Genomic DNA, 14,848 nt, shown 5'->3' on the forward strand with positions numbered 1-14,848 from the left:
AACCTTTCACTGCTACGAACGGCTTTACGTGAGCTGTATAAATTAAGATATTTCATGATAACATCAGAACTTGAAGTACAGTCATTCAGGTAACTTTGAAGTGTGCCGATTGACTTTGCGACACTTAAATGTTTTTTAACACAACGGCAAGGTAGTAATGAAATAAAGTTTTCTACTCTTTATTTAACGATAAAAAAAGTTGGCAATAATATACACAGCTCATTGCATCATTCAATAATTCTAAAGTTACTGTTTGGAAGCTGTTTTTGAAGTTATTGAAAGTACTTCTCCTACATGTTGTAATATTGTATGCAATGTGCAATATCATAAATGATAGAAATCTTGTGATGCTGTAAAGTGAAGGATCTCTCAAAAGAAAAGCAAGATTTGAATTTGTAGACATTTTTGCAGTAAATTGTTGGTAACGCTGAAAAAAGAACGATTTGACAGCTGACCGTGTAGGGTCACCAAAACTGGAGCGTTATACTGCCAATATGTGGTTTGAACAAGACGGTGCCACATGCCATGCAGCCAGTAAAACAATTTAATTACTGCATAAAATATTTCCTAGTCGTGTACTCTCTCGTTTCGGTGATCAGAATTGGTCCCATAGATCGTGCGATTTAACACCATTAGATTTCTTTTTATAGGGTGATTTCAAGTCCAAGGTCTATGTCAACAAGCTCACAACCACCCTTGCATTACCGTGTCGCGCTATTGGGCGGCAGTGACAGTTACTGCTGGAGCAGCCTCAATTTTCATTATTTTTTAAATATTGTTCAATAATGAAAATACTTTGTTGTGTATCGTATAACGATCCATTTTTACTAACCCTACAGTCTCTGCTGTCAAACTGTTCTTTTTTCAGGGTTACCAACAATTTACTGCAAAAAGGGCGGCAAATTCAAATTTAGCGTTAATTTTGGAACGCCCTTTACAAAGAGGGAATTTTTAAATATTTAGATATTTTATTTTGCTGCCCCTCCAAATGAAAATAAGTTTACAAATGGTATTAGAAGGAGAAAAAAAAAGGTATCAGAAGCATTTTGAGATTGTTTTTTCTTTTGTGTGTGGGGAAAAAAAAGGAGAAGAAACATCACTGTGGTCTCCGATTTTTTTTTTGAAATTTTTTGCCTGTCCGCGGATCAAAAAAGATTAAGAAACGCTGGCATATACCAACCCTCTTATTGCCGAATATTTTCAATTCATAAATAATCGTAATGTTATAACTGTCCTACATTTTTTACCCAAATTACTAACCACAATAATCGTTTCCCCAAACTTCCACTGCATCGCATATTTGCCATTACTTTCAAATTCTCTTTCTTTATCTAACTTCTCCGGATCCTTATAGCAGACCTAAATAATTATTATTCTCCTTCAACCGCAAAAACTCTCGTATTCCTTTAACAATGATGAATTGAATAACGAAATATAGAGTTACAGTTCGAGTTTCATTCAAATCGCTCCAACTTGGGAGAGTAGAGCATTGACAGGAAGGAGAACGGGAGTGATGACTCATTGAGCCTTTTTGGCAGATACAGCTAAAAGCATAGATAGTTAGAAATACGACCTCGGAACAAAATCTTTTCAATATTCATGGTTCGAAATGCACGTTTCTTAATAACATCCCCATTCGACAAATTGAGAAACTACACCTCCCAAAAATTTAAGTTCTGGGCGCCCTTGAGTGGCCAGAAGAAGAAAATGCGTTTCTCATTATTGACTTTGAAGATTTTCCTCTTATTCTAGAAATTGCTTTCATTATTTTTGCAGGTGCTTCCTTTCCTCGTGAGTTATGTCGAAAGAGTGATTGCGTTCATCACCATCAGAAGACAATCAATCGCTGTACTACGTCATTTTTTTCTGGGCCTCATAACAAATTGTGATATACACCAAGTTTCCTTTACTTATGATGAGGCTTGTTTGCTTACTATTGCTTGTAGATATTTCAGTTTTCCTCCCGCATAAGATCCTTTACGTTTTTTTTTCTTCTTTTGTGCTATTTAGTATCGTTCAATCAGGTCCGCCCCGAACTCAAATTTTTGGGAGGGCGGAAATTCTCAATTTGCCGAATGAAACTGCCGCATGATGATCATTTTGCCGAATCGTCAGACAATATTAGCCGAAGAAGAGCATTTTTGGGAGGTCACCGTGACCTCCCATCGGGGAGCCCTTCGCTAAGCAACGTATACAGTTATGGTTTGATGAACTGGATCAGACGTACAGTCATTCATGGTAACTGTAATGCTTGATTTCTCTGCTTTTAACTGCACCACGCAATCCATCTTTTTAATGGCATGAAACTGAAGAAAAACCTGGAGAGTTGTACAGATGTGATGTAAAATAAACTATTTTGATCAATTTAATGCATTTTTGAATTAGAAAAAATAATTCCTAAATGTTCAAATGCTTCCCACTTTTATTAAATAGCATTATAAGATTTCTCATTTTTATTATTATATTCTATTGCGTCGAACAGAGATGGCATGCCATCACCTCATCTTTCACACTACAAAAAATTTAAAAATCTAACCTTAACCTTGACTTCGGGTCACTGAAGTGTGTTCGCTTTAGGACACTTTACCATAGTTTGACAGCATCCGAGGTACTATGGATGTTCCTTGGCTTCCATCTCGATTCAAGAAAAAATATTATATTTATAATTGATAAGTTTATTTCAAAACACAAATAAGTTGTTCTTGAAAGGGGGTTTTAAAGTTAACTTAAACGCTCGACCGCATTATATTCCTAAACAGTTTTAGCTTCAAAAAACGTAACAGTTTTCTCCTATGAGTGGTTGCTGGTTGATTCCACTTTAATCATATTTTAGTAGCTGGGAAGAATTTGAACTTGCAGTTGGCATTCATACTTGCGGTTCGGTTAGCAAAAGTTGACATTGTTCTCTGAAAATGTTGTGTAACTCTTGAATATTATTTCTTCATAAGCACCTTTTCGATGAAGCATCTTGCATGCCTACCTCCATTTAGCAGTTGAAATCCGGAAAAAAGATTGTTGAGATTTCGGCACACATATATATCATGCAAATGATTTGGAGTTTCATCATATTTTCTTTCTTCTTTTTTACTTCTCTGTGCGACACTGTTTTAAGTTCCCAACAATCAACTCCTTTCCCGTTGGATCATAGAATGTGTGGGCTACTTCATCGACTCACGAAACTGACCCTTTTATGGGAATCGCATCTTTTTTCCCCTTCGTCTAGACACCATCATTCGTCGCGATGGGCCGTGAGCTAATGCGAAGTTTTAAATGGGTAAATCGTGAAGCAGGTTTGAAATTTGTGAGTTGAGCGTGCACTGCATTCAGGGGCGAGAAATAAGTCTTTAACAAAGCCGACAAAGTACAGTCATTTAAATCGGAATGATAAGAGGCTCTGAGCAGCAGGGGCGGCATTTCAGCATTTCATTTGGGGGGGGGGGGAGTCGAGTTTCTTAAATATGAATTATACCTCAGTATGAAACAAAACACATATTGGCTAACAGAAAATATAGTGTTCAAAAACAATTTAAATTTTTATGACAAATTTTGTAATTTATTTGATAATACAATGTTATCATGCAAAGTATTTTGATACTACAGTTTTTATCTTTTAATAAAGTTTTAATGCTTGATTTTTAAAAAACAGAATAACTGGAAATCTTGTTCCTAATCCTGCAATGCCCAGTGTCATGCTCTTTTTTCAGTAAGTCCCCCCCAACCCCCAATTAAGCTTCGAAAATAATTCTCTAACCTCCTGAGATACAAAATGAATTTTCTCTATTAAAGGAACTAACTGGAATAGTTGAAAAATAATTGAAGTAACAAAGTTACGTATGAAAACACACTTTTCACATCTTGCGCTTCAAAATCACCCAGGTAACTTTAGAAAATGTGATGGTCTTTATTTTTCACCATTGAATAGTCTAGTCTCTAAACAATTCTTCTTGCCTCATGCTATAAAATTTTACTCATAATTGAAACATTTTAATTTGTATCCAATCCAGATAATATAGAGACAACAGTGCAGGAATATAGAGATAACAATACAGGAAAATATTTATCATCAAACCTTGTGTTAATTTCATTAGAATCTGAATCTATTCTTTTTTACAATGTGTTGAATCAATGTTTGACTTTACATCATCATGTGCATTTTGTTCACCTCTTCTAAATTCGTTTGAATATTCTTTGCGCCTTTTAAAAATTGTCTTGAAATAAGAATTTTTTTGAAAAGATTCACGCTCTCTTGGTTGAATTATACATCTACGCGAAATTTATCAATAGTTTCAATTGAAGCTTGAACTAAAGCTTGAATAGTCTAAAAATTAAGGTTAGCTGGTTGCAGAAAGCATTGTTCAAAAACTCTCCTCAATACAAATAAAGCGAATAAAAATTCAAACGAAGACATGTTAAATGACATTAGCTTCTTTACTATTGATAGAGACGTTTTCCAAAATTACCGCTTTGAAATTATCGAGAAGGGTTTTTATGGTTTAAAAGACCATTTTGTGTTGTCTCTTGAAGACCCTCTTGTGTCACTTCGAGATTGCATAAAGTGCCCCCAGAAAAGATATTTGTTGATGTGAAATATTTTTTTCAAAAATAGTATGTATTTTTAAGAAGTATCTATGAAAGCATACTATGCATTGAGTAGTTTAAATGTGTTTCTAGCAGAAGGAAGTGATGAACACTAATTAAACACACTTAAAATATAACCGTAACAATGAACGTAAAACACCAAGGCATTTTCATGTGAAAATCATGCAGCTACACCACTGCACGGGTCTCTCATAACCATCCTTACAGAGCACACAAGAATGAAATGTTTAGCCTATATGAGGAAATTACGTCTTCAATTAAAATTTACCGTGATTCTTCATCAGTTTTTTCTGTTCTGAAAAGGTCAGTAAAGGCTTCAAAAAACGGAAAACACTTGCTCATGTCTGGAAATGTGTCGAGTTTCATCAACGGAGTACTAGCAAGATTATTTTTTCATGAACATTTATTTGCGATTTATGTAAATTGAATTTTCTCATTTTTTATCATTCCTCTCAAAAAATTTGGGGGTGCGATCGCCTCCTCTTGACTCCCTAATTGCCGACCCTGCTGAGCAGTAAACGGGTGTACAAGTGCAGGCAAATGAATGTTCTTAACTTTTGAGTAAAATGCCTGCACAGTTCAGACGTAAGGTCATTGAAAAGTTTTTCTAAATCATACTGTATAGCCAGGAGTTCCTACTCCTCTTCATAGGGCGATAGTGGTATCCCTCAAATGCTATGAATCACCCACAGAACAAAAGCCCCCTAAATGAGATCAAAACCCTTCGAAATTCATCCCGCCCACCTGGTGCTTAAAATTTCAATGGCACAGTCTGCGCCATGACCCATTCTCGTAGGCACCCCTGGCATGGCAGCATCAACCAGGGTATCATCGCTTTTTCCAAAACAGATTACTTCCCCTACCATTTGTACTAGTCATATCCGAATTTTTTCTTTTGATATTTACACTCTCAGGCGTGCCCACCTAAGAGCAAGGGCGCACCCCTTGTATTTTTTGTTTGTTTTTGACTTAGAATACATATTTTTGAAAAATAAAAATTAAATAAAGTATACAAAAACGGAAAGAAAAGTAACTTAAATTACTAAAAAATAAAATGAGTACCTTTGTGCATGAAATGAAAAAAAAAAAAAAAAGGCACACATTTTTTGCAGGAAACTGAATACCTGAAAGAATTTTGCCTTTACGTTGTTTTGTTCTTCTTTTATGAGTTACTAAGTCATACTATGATTCAACTTTTTTTTTTTTTTTTGTCTTTTAGCTGTTCGTTTAGTTGACCCATTAGCTGCAACCTGCTGTTTTCAACTTATAAAATATGTCATTAAGCTTATTTGTGGGTCATTCTCACAGAAACGGTCATTTTCATATCCTTGTTATAATTTAAGAATGTTTTAGGACTCATACATATTTCTAGTGCGTTAAATGCTTTTCAGGTTAAGGTTCAACAAGATAATTAAAAGTAAAATTTCAATATTTTATTTTATATGTCTTTAATGTAAGTCTTCTAAAGTAACCAAATGTCGTTTCTTCACTTGTCCCCACTGATAGTAAAAAACATGCAAAAATTGTAAGCAAACAAACAATCAGCTCACATTTTTGTTGTTTTTATTTCAAAGTTTTAAAGAGTAAAGGTATTAAAAAAAAATAATAATAATAATAAATTAACAAGAAGTTCCGTCTAGAACTAGACGAGCCTACTTTCCCGTATACAAATACTACTTTCTAGTACCTGATCAATATTCTCAAAAATAGCTAAAATCGCAAATTTTTTCAAACATATTTTTTTTAATATTTTAAGCTGATTTCTAGGAATAAAATATTCCTTACTTTTCTTCAAAAAAACGAACAAATAAAATAGCAGCACCTTTTAAACAAAGCAGCTAATACACTTCTTTCCATTAAAAATTTTTTTTAACAGCTTTCAAAACGAAAAAATAATAATAAGTTCATTAAAATAAATACATCATATAAAAAAAAATCGTTTCTTTTTCCCCTGTTGCCGAAAATAATTTTTTAAACGAATTAATGCACTTACCAAAATAAAAAAAAAAACAATAAAATGTCAACTTAAAGAAATAATTTTCATTGTCAAAAAAAAAAAAAAAAAAAAATCGTCTGCGCATATTTTTCGAGTTTATTCACCGAAAACTAAATACCTAAATTAAAACTTTAGCGTGAAAATAAAAACAAATCATATCAACAATAATTATTTCACAGTTAAAACCACAGCAGCGGAGTCGGAGTCGGAGTCAATCTCATTTTGGGATAAAAGAGTCGGAGTCGAATATCCAAGAATCGGAGTCAGTCATTTGTCCACCGTGTATAAATGTTTGCCAAAGCGTCGAAGTCGGGGAGTCGGAGTCCGATTAATTGTCGGGAACAGGAGTCAGAGTCGGTGTCAGGTCCCCCTAAATTCTCGGAGTCGGAGTCGGGAGTAGGTCGTCAAGAGCTATTTCCAACAAAGTTTGTTTGAAGTAAATCCGCCTTCAAGTACGGAATCTACATTGACTTTCAGTTTCCCCGTAGGCGCTAATGTTAAGGGATTTGAACTGTTCAAAATTGAACGGAAAATTGTTCAAATCAAAAAGATATCTTACATACAAGTTTTTTATCAAAAGCTTTTTCCTACAAAGTTTGTTTGAAGCAAATTCGCCTCACAGTTCGGAATTGCTTTGAATTTCCCCGTAGGCGCTAATGTTAAGTTTTTTTGAAGTGCTCAAAATTGAACAAAAAATAGTTCAAATCAAAAAGTGAAATATGGGAATGAGGTGTCCTCGCCGATATCTTTCGAACAAAAAAAAAGTTTGTTCGAATCGGACTATTCATTCAAAAGTTATTAGGGGGGACAGACAGACAGACCGACAGACAGACAGACAGACCGACAGACAGACAGACCGACAGACATTTTTCCCAATCTCAATACCCTACTTTCCAATTTTTAATTTTTCAATATTTATTTAATTATTTTATTTATTTTTGACTTTTTTTTGTTTTTCACGATATTTTTAAGATGCATTAAGCCTTCTTTCATGCTTTTTTCTTCTTTTTCTGACTTTTACTGGGAAAGTAGGCTAAAAAAGAAAAAAAAAAATGTTTCAGTTTATAATTAATTTGAATTCTGAAATCTTGAATTCAAATTAGGTTTTTCGCAATCATGAGTTGCAACAGGACCCTATTTATTGGTTACTACTTACTCACTTGTTTCTAGAAACGGCTCCTGTCCCTCCTCTTCGGCGGTTACGTGTGTACAGTTGTGTACGAGTATGTGTAAGCTTGTGTGTGTGCGTAGACCTGTGTGTATGCACGTTGGCGTGTGTGTATGTGCGTAAAGTCGCGTGTGTGAGTGTGTGTATGTATGAGCGTGCGTGTGTGTAGGACATGGACGCCACCGACCAGGAGAAGCGGCTACCGGGAGGAGCCGCGCCTGCAGAGGACGGTAGGGTTGAAAAAGGAACCACAACGTTAAGGACCGTCAAGTGAAAACAATTAGCAAACGTGATTGTTAAAAAAGACATTTAAAATTAAATTTTTCATTAAAAATTAATTAACGTAATTAGTTTTAAGTTTGTCCCCGGCGGTTAGAGTCATTCCCTCACTACATGCAATTTCCTCTCCAGAACCCCAACGGACTAACTTTTTTTAGCCAAAAATAGTAATTTACAGTTGGAAACCCAGAAAAATATTGTAGCATATTTGCGTCGTTAATTTGTCGGAAATTTTTACTCGGAATCTATATGAAAGCAGATGTACCAGATAAGGTTTTTTGCATCCGTCATTGTTCCTTCACATCTGTTTTTATAGAAAAACAAAGTAAAATAATGCATGAAAACTGAATAGTTATAAGTTACTTCCTCGTTTGAGAATATATTTGTATGCGAATAAACTAAAGTATCCGTTAGGCATAACTACTAGAATCCAATTTAAATGAGGCTTAAGGGTATAATGCTATTCAAAAAAATATCTTCATTTTATAGTACCAATATTTTTTTCATAAAGCTCTTACATATTTCGATCTGTTTTAAAAGTTTTTATGAGAATGACCCTTGAATTTGTTTTATACTCGCTATTTAATTTATTAAACAGACGTATATCCGTTTGATTTGATTCGTTTTCGTTTTTACATTTTATTTAAATATTATTATTTTTTCTTTTTATTTTTTATTATTATTTTTTAATCTTATTTGTTCAAGTTTTTATGCAGGGTAACTGTTTTGCCAATGGATAGTTGCAGACCACGCAGCGGTTTTTTTTACACGAGTATTAGTGTCAAACGGAGATTTACAAGTTTCTGTAAATGCGCTTTTTTTTGCAGCGTAAACAGCGACATTGTACATCAAATCCAAAAATTTATTGTTAACATGTACGTAATTTTTTTTACAATTTTAATCCTAGAGTTTGCTGCCAAGCAACCTTAGTTTTTGTTCGCAAACGTAGAAATAAATGTATAAAACCTGTTTCAAACGTAAATAAATAGCCTTTTGTTTTTCGTTTTCCCACTAAGGATGGGAAAACAATTGTTTCAACCATAAACAATCACTCGCGAATAGTGGGTGGAACTATGTATGGGGTCAAATGTTTAGCAGAGACTTCTATTAATTTCTTTGTTTTGGAATATGTTTTTGAGGGAAAGTTGGCAGGTTATTTCCGTGTTTCTGAAAATCATATTTCTTTTGTCTTTCATCAAACTTTTAATTCAACTTATTAGAAGCCTTTCCAACTTTATACAATGTTTATGTTTTTACTTTTATTCTTGGTTTGTGCCAAATATTTTTCTCCGAAAACAGTGTTGGATTTTACTAAATATTATTGCCAAATATTTCACGTAAATTGTGCAGAGCAAAAACGTATGTAGAAAAATATTTCAGTGGGTGATAGGGGGAGGGAGGGGAGTTTGTTGACTGATGCAAAGTTAAAAACTGAAAAAGGACAAGTGGGTGGAAACAATTTTTTGTGAAGCAATGTCAGTCGACTAATTTGGGAGGGGGAGTGTTGTAGCATTCTAGCCCCCATATATAGGACTGTGGACAGAGATGGTTCAAAACACATTTACAAAGTAATTAATATAATTTTCATAACATGTGGACTATTACAGATATTTGGAAAATTTTGAAATGAAACAGAACTTAAAATCAACATACGTCTAAATATATAATCTTATTACTCCCCAAATTGAAGAGCAAGTCTAAAATCACAGTCATTTAGAAATCAATCAGAAACTCTATACTATTTAAACCTGTGAGCGCCTGTCTGTCTGTATGTGTCTCTCCCTGTAACCCAATCTTCTTCAAACTGTGAATGTCTACCAGGTCAATACTGATACTGTTGGATACAGGACATCACGGAAAGTCATTCCGCCTTATCTCACCCCTCTAAATCTTAAGGGGCCGGACATCCTGGAATAAAATTGAGCCACTGCAGATGACGAACAAGGATTGGTGAGCGAAACGAGCCGGGAAATGTTTTTAAATCGGGCGAAACAAGGGAGCAAAATTTCATTATTACTAAGGGGCTGGAGCAGAGTAACAAAAAAGTTTTGTGTGAGACCTCTATTTGACGGTCTACTTTTGCGCATTCGTCATTTAGTTAAGCAATTTTTTCAAGTTTGTGTGAGATATTTCGTCCCAACTTCTCGAGGTAAACCCTTTGCCACAAGGGCGCCCATATAGGGGGCAAGTGGGGGCTCAAGCCCCCCCCCCCCCTTTGAAATTAGAACTTCCATACTTTTAATCCTTTTTTCTTCGCAAAAATGAAAAAAAAAAAAAATTTATTTTCCAGCCTATAGTGAATAAGTTGTTAAAAATATCAAATTTTAATAACTCTAACCTGTACTGAAATTGTGTTCTATGGGGAAAATATCCTGCTAAACCTTGGGTCAAATATCTGATCCCCCCTTAACATTTTGCATATGGGCGCCCATGATTCCATGCACAAAATGCACGTCATTTTTCCCTTCTCTTTTGTAGAGCTATTTCTGTTGATGTAGCCTGGAACTTAAAAAAGATGTAAAACTGTATTGTATAAAAGCACACCAATATGTGTATACACACAGTTTGTATGCATATTATTGCACAATTTAATGCATGATTTAAAGAAATAGGATGTGTATTTATCAAGGGCGCCCATATGCAAACTCGTAAGGGGGGGGGGGCTCAGATATTTTCCCCATTGTTTAACAGGATATTTTCCTCATGGAAACTGATTTAAGTGCAGATTAGAGTTATTAAAATTTGATGTTTTTAATAACTTATTCATTAACGGTTGGATAAGAAATGTTTTCACATTTTTGCCAAGAAAAAAGTACTAAAAGCAAGGAAGTTCTAATTTCAAAGGGGGGGGGGGCTTGAGCCTCCCTTGCCCCCCTATATGCCCTTGGTATTTATCATCATTGAAAAATTTTTTAAAACTGATTTATTGATTAAATGCAACTTTTTTTTAACATAAAAAATTATTCACAACGAAGATAAAGGGACACTCGTTTATTAGGAATACTAAACAACCTACAATATAAACTAATAGCTATTCTTCACAAAACTTGTAACATGTATTCAATGTATTAAAACATAAGTAATTTACTTTGACTAAATTTGAAATTCATTTTGAGCGCATAAAACTTTGAAACAAGTATGTATTGTGCTATTTACACTATTTGAAACATTATGATCTGACTAACCGTTAGGAACATTCATTTATTGTTTGCATAGGGTGTAAAATAAACTGTTTACTTAAATAATGAATAGTGACTGATTATAGGATTGATGTTTCATATTTCTTTTAATTATGTACTCATTTATTTTGATTTTAAATTTTATTTTTCTTATATTCACGTTTAATGGCCAAAACTGGACAAAACTGATTTTATCCAAACCGGTTTTAACCGGTTTTATCCATGGTTGAAACCACCACTGGTAGCAACTCTTAAAAACCCTGATAGCTAGTAACCACACCATGGGTTTGATGTTTTGTGTTTAACATCATTTGTCTCAATGGGAGAGACCTTATGGCGTAGGTGAACTTTATTGTTGATGGTTCACTTTTAAGAGTATTCAAATAGATATTCTTGTTTGTTACATCAAACGAGTGCCAGATTTCCCACGCTTTTTTCCTCGCTATACAATTTCATATCGTCACATTTTTGCCTCCGAGTTTCACTGCTGCATGAACGTTCTTCTCTTTGCAGTCAGTGCTCAGTCATGTCCAGAATAAATTTTCCTACCGTTTCCGTTTATTAATAATTGTATTTGCTTTCTTAGTAAGGTAATACATTCACCCGGACAACAGTACTTCTTCCAACTCTCCACTGAAAATAATTATGGATTGCGCCTGCGCCATTGTTCCACAAATTATTTTATTATGTTTTTAAAAAAAAGCTTTTTGAGAATCATTTTCATTAATTCTTTAATTTTTTGTCAGCTAATTGATTTGATAGTGTAGCAAAATTATTCTTTTCATTTTTCTATCGTTTCTTCGCGTTTGCAAATTACAGTTCTTTGTTGTATTTATTATTTTTTATTTCTGTGATACTTTAGATAGAGTAAACTTTCTTGTGTCTTCTACTCTAATTGACTTTCTAAAATAAAAAACATTTTATTTTTGCACAATTTTAAACATCTTTCTTCGATTTGAGGAACAGAAACTTTCTTTAACTTTTTTGTGCGTGATTTAATAAGCATTTTAGTTAAAGCCTTATAAGCTTTTTTAATTATCTTGATAATTATTTAACTTATCATGCAGATAACAGCTGCTTGAAATGTAGAGAAACGACGTTTTACCGCACTTGCTTGAAAATTTTAATTGCATACACACGTTTCGAAGTTAAACGGAGTCCTTTAATTGTAGAAATGTAAGCTTCTGAAGAACTCCAAATTTTGAGGAATGATGATAATTTTTCCAGATTTTGCCCCAAATTTCGCCGAATGGTGTTAATTTCGTCGATTGATGACAGTTTTGCCGAGTGAAATTTTGTTTGCCGAATCGTCAGTCAAAATTTGCAAAATGAGGACATTTTTGGGAAGTCACAATGACCCTTGTGACCTCCCATCGGGGCGCCCTAATCTGTTCCCTTTTCGTGACTAATAACTGCTTTCAGCTTAAGCACCTTCTATTTTACTTGCAGTACCACTTTTAAATTCCATCAAGAACGTTTCTTTTGACTTTTTTCTCCTCTCAAAAGCTGCAGAGTCAATGACGTTAATGCTCCTACTCTGTTAACAACATCTGAAGGAAATTTGATCCGCTTTAAATCTTCTTGATGAAGGATAATATTCCTTTCCGTTGACATTTGTCGAAAACAGTTGTAAAGTTTATTCATCACTCTCTTATCTTATTTTCCCCTAATCGGTATGCTCCAAGATAAGTGACATGTTTTCCTTTACTTCGATAATTAGTGCTGACATTTTATTAGTGATGAATTATTTGATGAAATTATGTGTAAATGTTCTTATCAAAATTTAGTCAAATTCTTTTCTACGGGTAAATAGGGTAGGATATCTTTTTAAAAGATTAACTCATCAATACCTAAGTTTTTTTTTAAATTTACAGTCATGGCTAGATTTTTCGCTAGATTTTGTTCACAATGTCTCTAAGATCTGTGCAAGAAAGCCCCTGCAATTAAAATTTATTCACTTCTTTTCAATACTACTACTGTAGTTCTTCAATTATATTATTATTCTTAGAACACTACAACTACTAAAATTGATTGTTCAATAATTATTTCTTTGAACTTAGAATTAATTTCTTCAAAATGGTGTAAAAATCGTCTGCTGCTGCTGTAAAAAATTATAAAATTTAAATTTAAAAATAAATAAATAAATAAAATTAAAATTTAAAAATAAATAAATAAATAAAATTAAAATAAAGAAATCAATAATAAATAAAGTTTTTTTAATGGTCTTGACACGACAACAGCACTTATTTTTGCGAAGCTTTAATTTTCGCGAACCCGTCGGAATCGCAAAGATTTAAGCCTTGTAAAATATTTTAAATCTCTATACATAAAAATGAATGTTTGTCTGTATGTCATCCATGAACTCAAAAACTACCCGGCAAATTTGGTTGAAACTTTCACCGTTTATTTTTTTTGGTACTGGGAACGTTTATAGATCAGTTCGAAAAAAATCCGATCGATCGTTCCTTTTTTATTCCAATTTAAGTCACAATCCATTAGATAAATACGAATAAAATTATCGGCTGCAGAAATTAATTCGCGTGAAAGATCTGATTGATAAGAAGTTAGCTGTTGCCAATTTTCTTGAGTTTGAACAAATAAATTCTTTCTTTATTGTTTTATGGCTTTTCATGCAACGGGGGGATTTAAAACTTTTTCTATTTGATATTTTTAGCGATTGATTGATCTTGCAAACTGCGTGAGTACAAAATTTGAGTATAGTCACGGCTTCACTTGATACCTGGACCGATTATTATGAAAATTGCTATATATATGTATTTTTCCACGGAGAAGGTGCATAATATGCTCATTGAAGCCACTCGCCACCAGGTGGCACTGCAGAGTAGCAACTTCTGCCCCGTTCAACCGATTGTCATGAAAATCAGTATAATGATGTATTTTTTTTGTTGGCGTAGCAACGCGCGTCGGGTACAGCTAGTGTACTCATAAAAGCATAATACTGTAAAGCACTTCTTTTCACGCCGCAATAATTTTCGTAAACCCGACGTTATCGCGAAAATTTAAGCATCGCGAAATATTTTTTCTTCAGCTTTCGGTTCTGTTCAGATGAAATTCGCGAAATTTTCAGCTCGCGAGATCACTGATCTCAATATTTTCGCGAAAATTACGGCTCGCGAAAATAAGTGCATTTCAGTAATCAATTTTCGGTTTTGTTCACATAAAAGTACTCAGATTCGCAGTTTTAGAGCTTGAATGCGCCACCTTTCGGTGATTTCAGAAATTTGCCAAAGAGGTAAAACATTTCAAGTTTTTACACGGACAAGTCAGGTCAATGAATATAGGTGTGACCGGGTGGGTGTGTTTAACCTCCTTCGTAGGCCATAGGGCCAATCCCTATAGTTTAATTGAATTGCAAACAGTACAAGACAGCTAGGATGGAAAGATTTTCGACATAAAGAGAAATTACTTCCAGGGCTATAGCGGGAAAGATCTTTTCAATTAATTAATTATTTATTTTTAATTCCGTCCATTCTCGATTGCTAGCTAAAAAAGCATATTTTAGTGAAAGTATTATGTTTTATCATTTAAATATTTACTAAATGTATCTTTTCCATTATTTTAGTCCAATACCCTAGAATTTCAAACCAAATCCCTAGAATACAAGAT

General features: G+C 33.9%; 1 protein-coding gene across 1 annotated transcript in view; it reads left to right on the forward strand.

Annotated features, from left to right (window-relative positions):
- Positions 1-14,848, forward strand: part of LOC129222748 (band 4.1-like protein 5) — a 113,502-nt gene that overhangs the window by 50,299 nt on the left and 48,355 nt on the right. The gene's annotated exons all lie outside the window — the stretch shown is intronic.

The sequence above is a fragment of the Uloborus diversus genome, chromosome 5 (assembly GCF_026930045.1).
Source record: "Uloborus diversus isolate 005 chromosome 5, Udiv.v.3.1, whole genome shotgun sequence".
NCBI lineage: Eukaryota > Metazoa > Arthropoda > Arachnida > Araneae > Uloboridae > Uloborus > Uloborus diversus.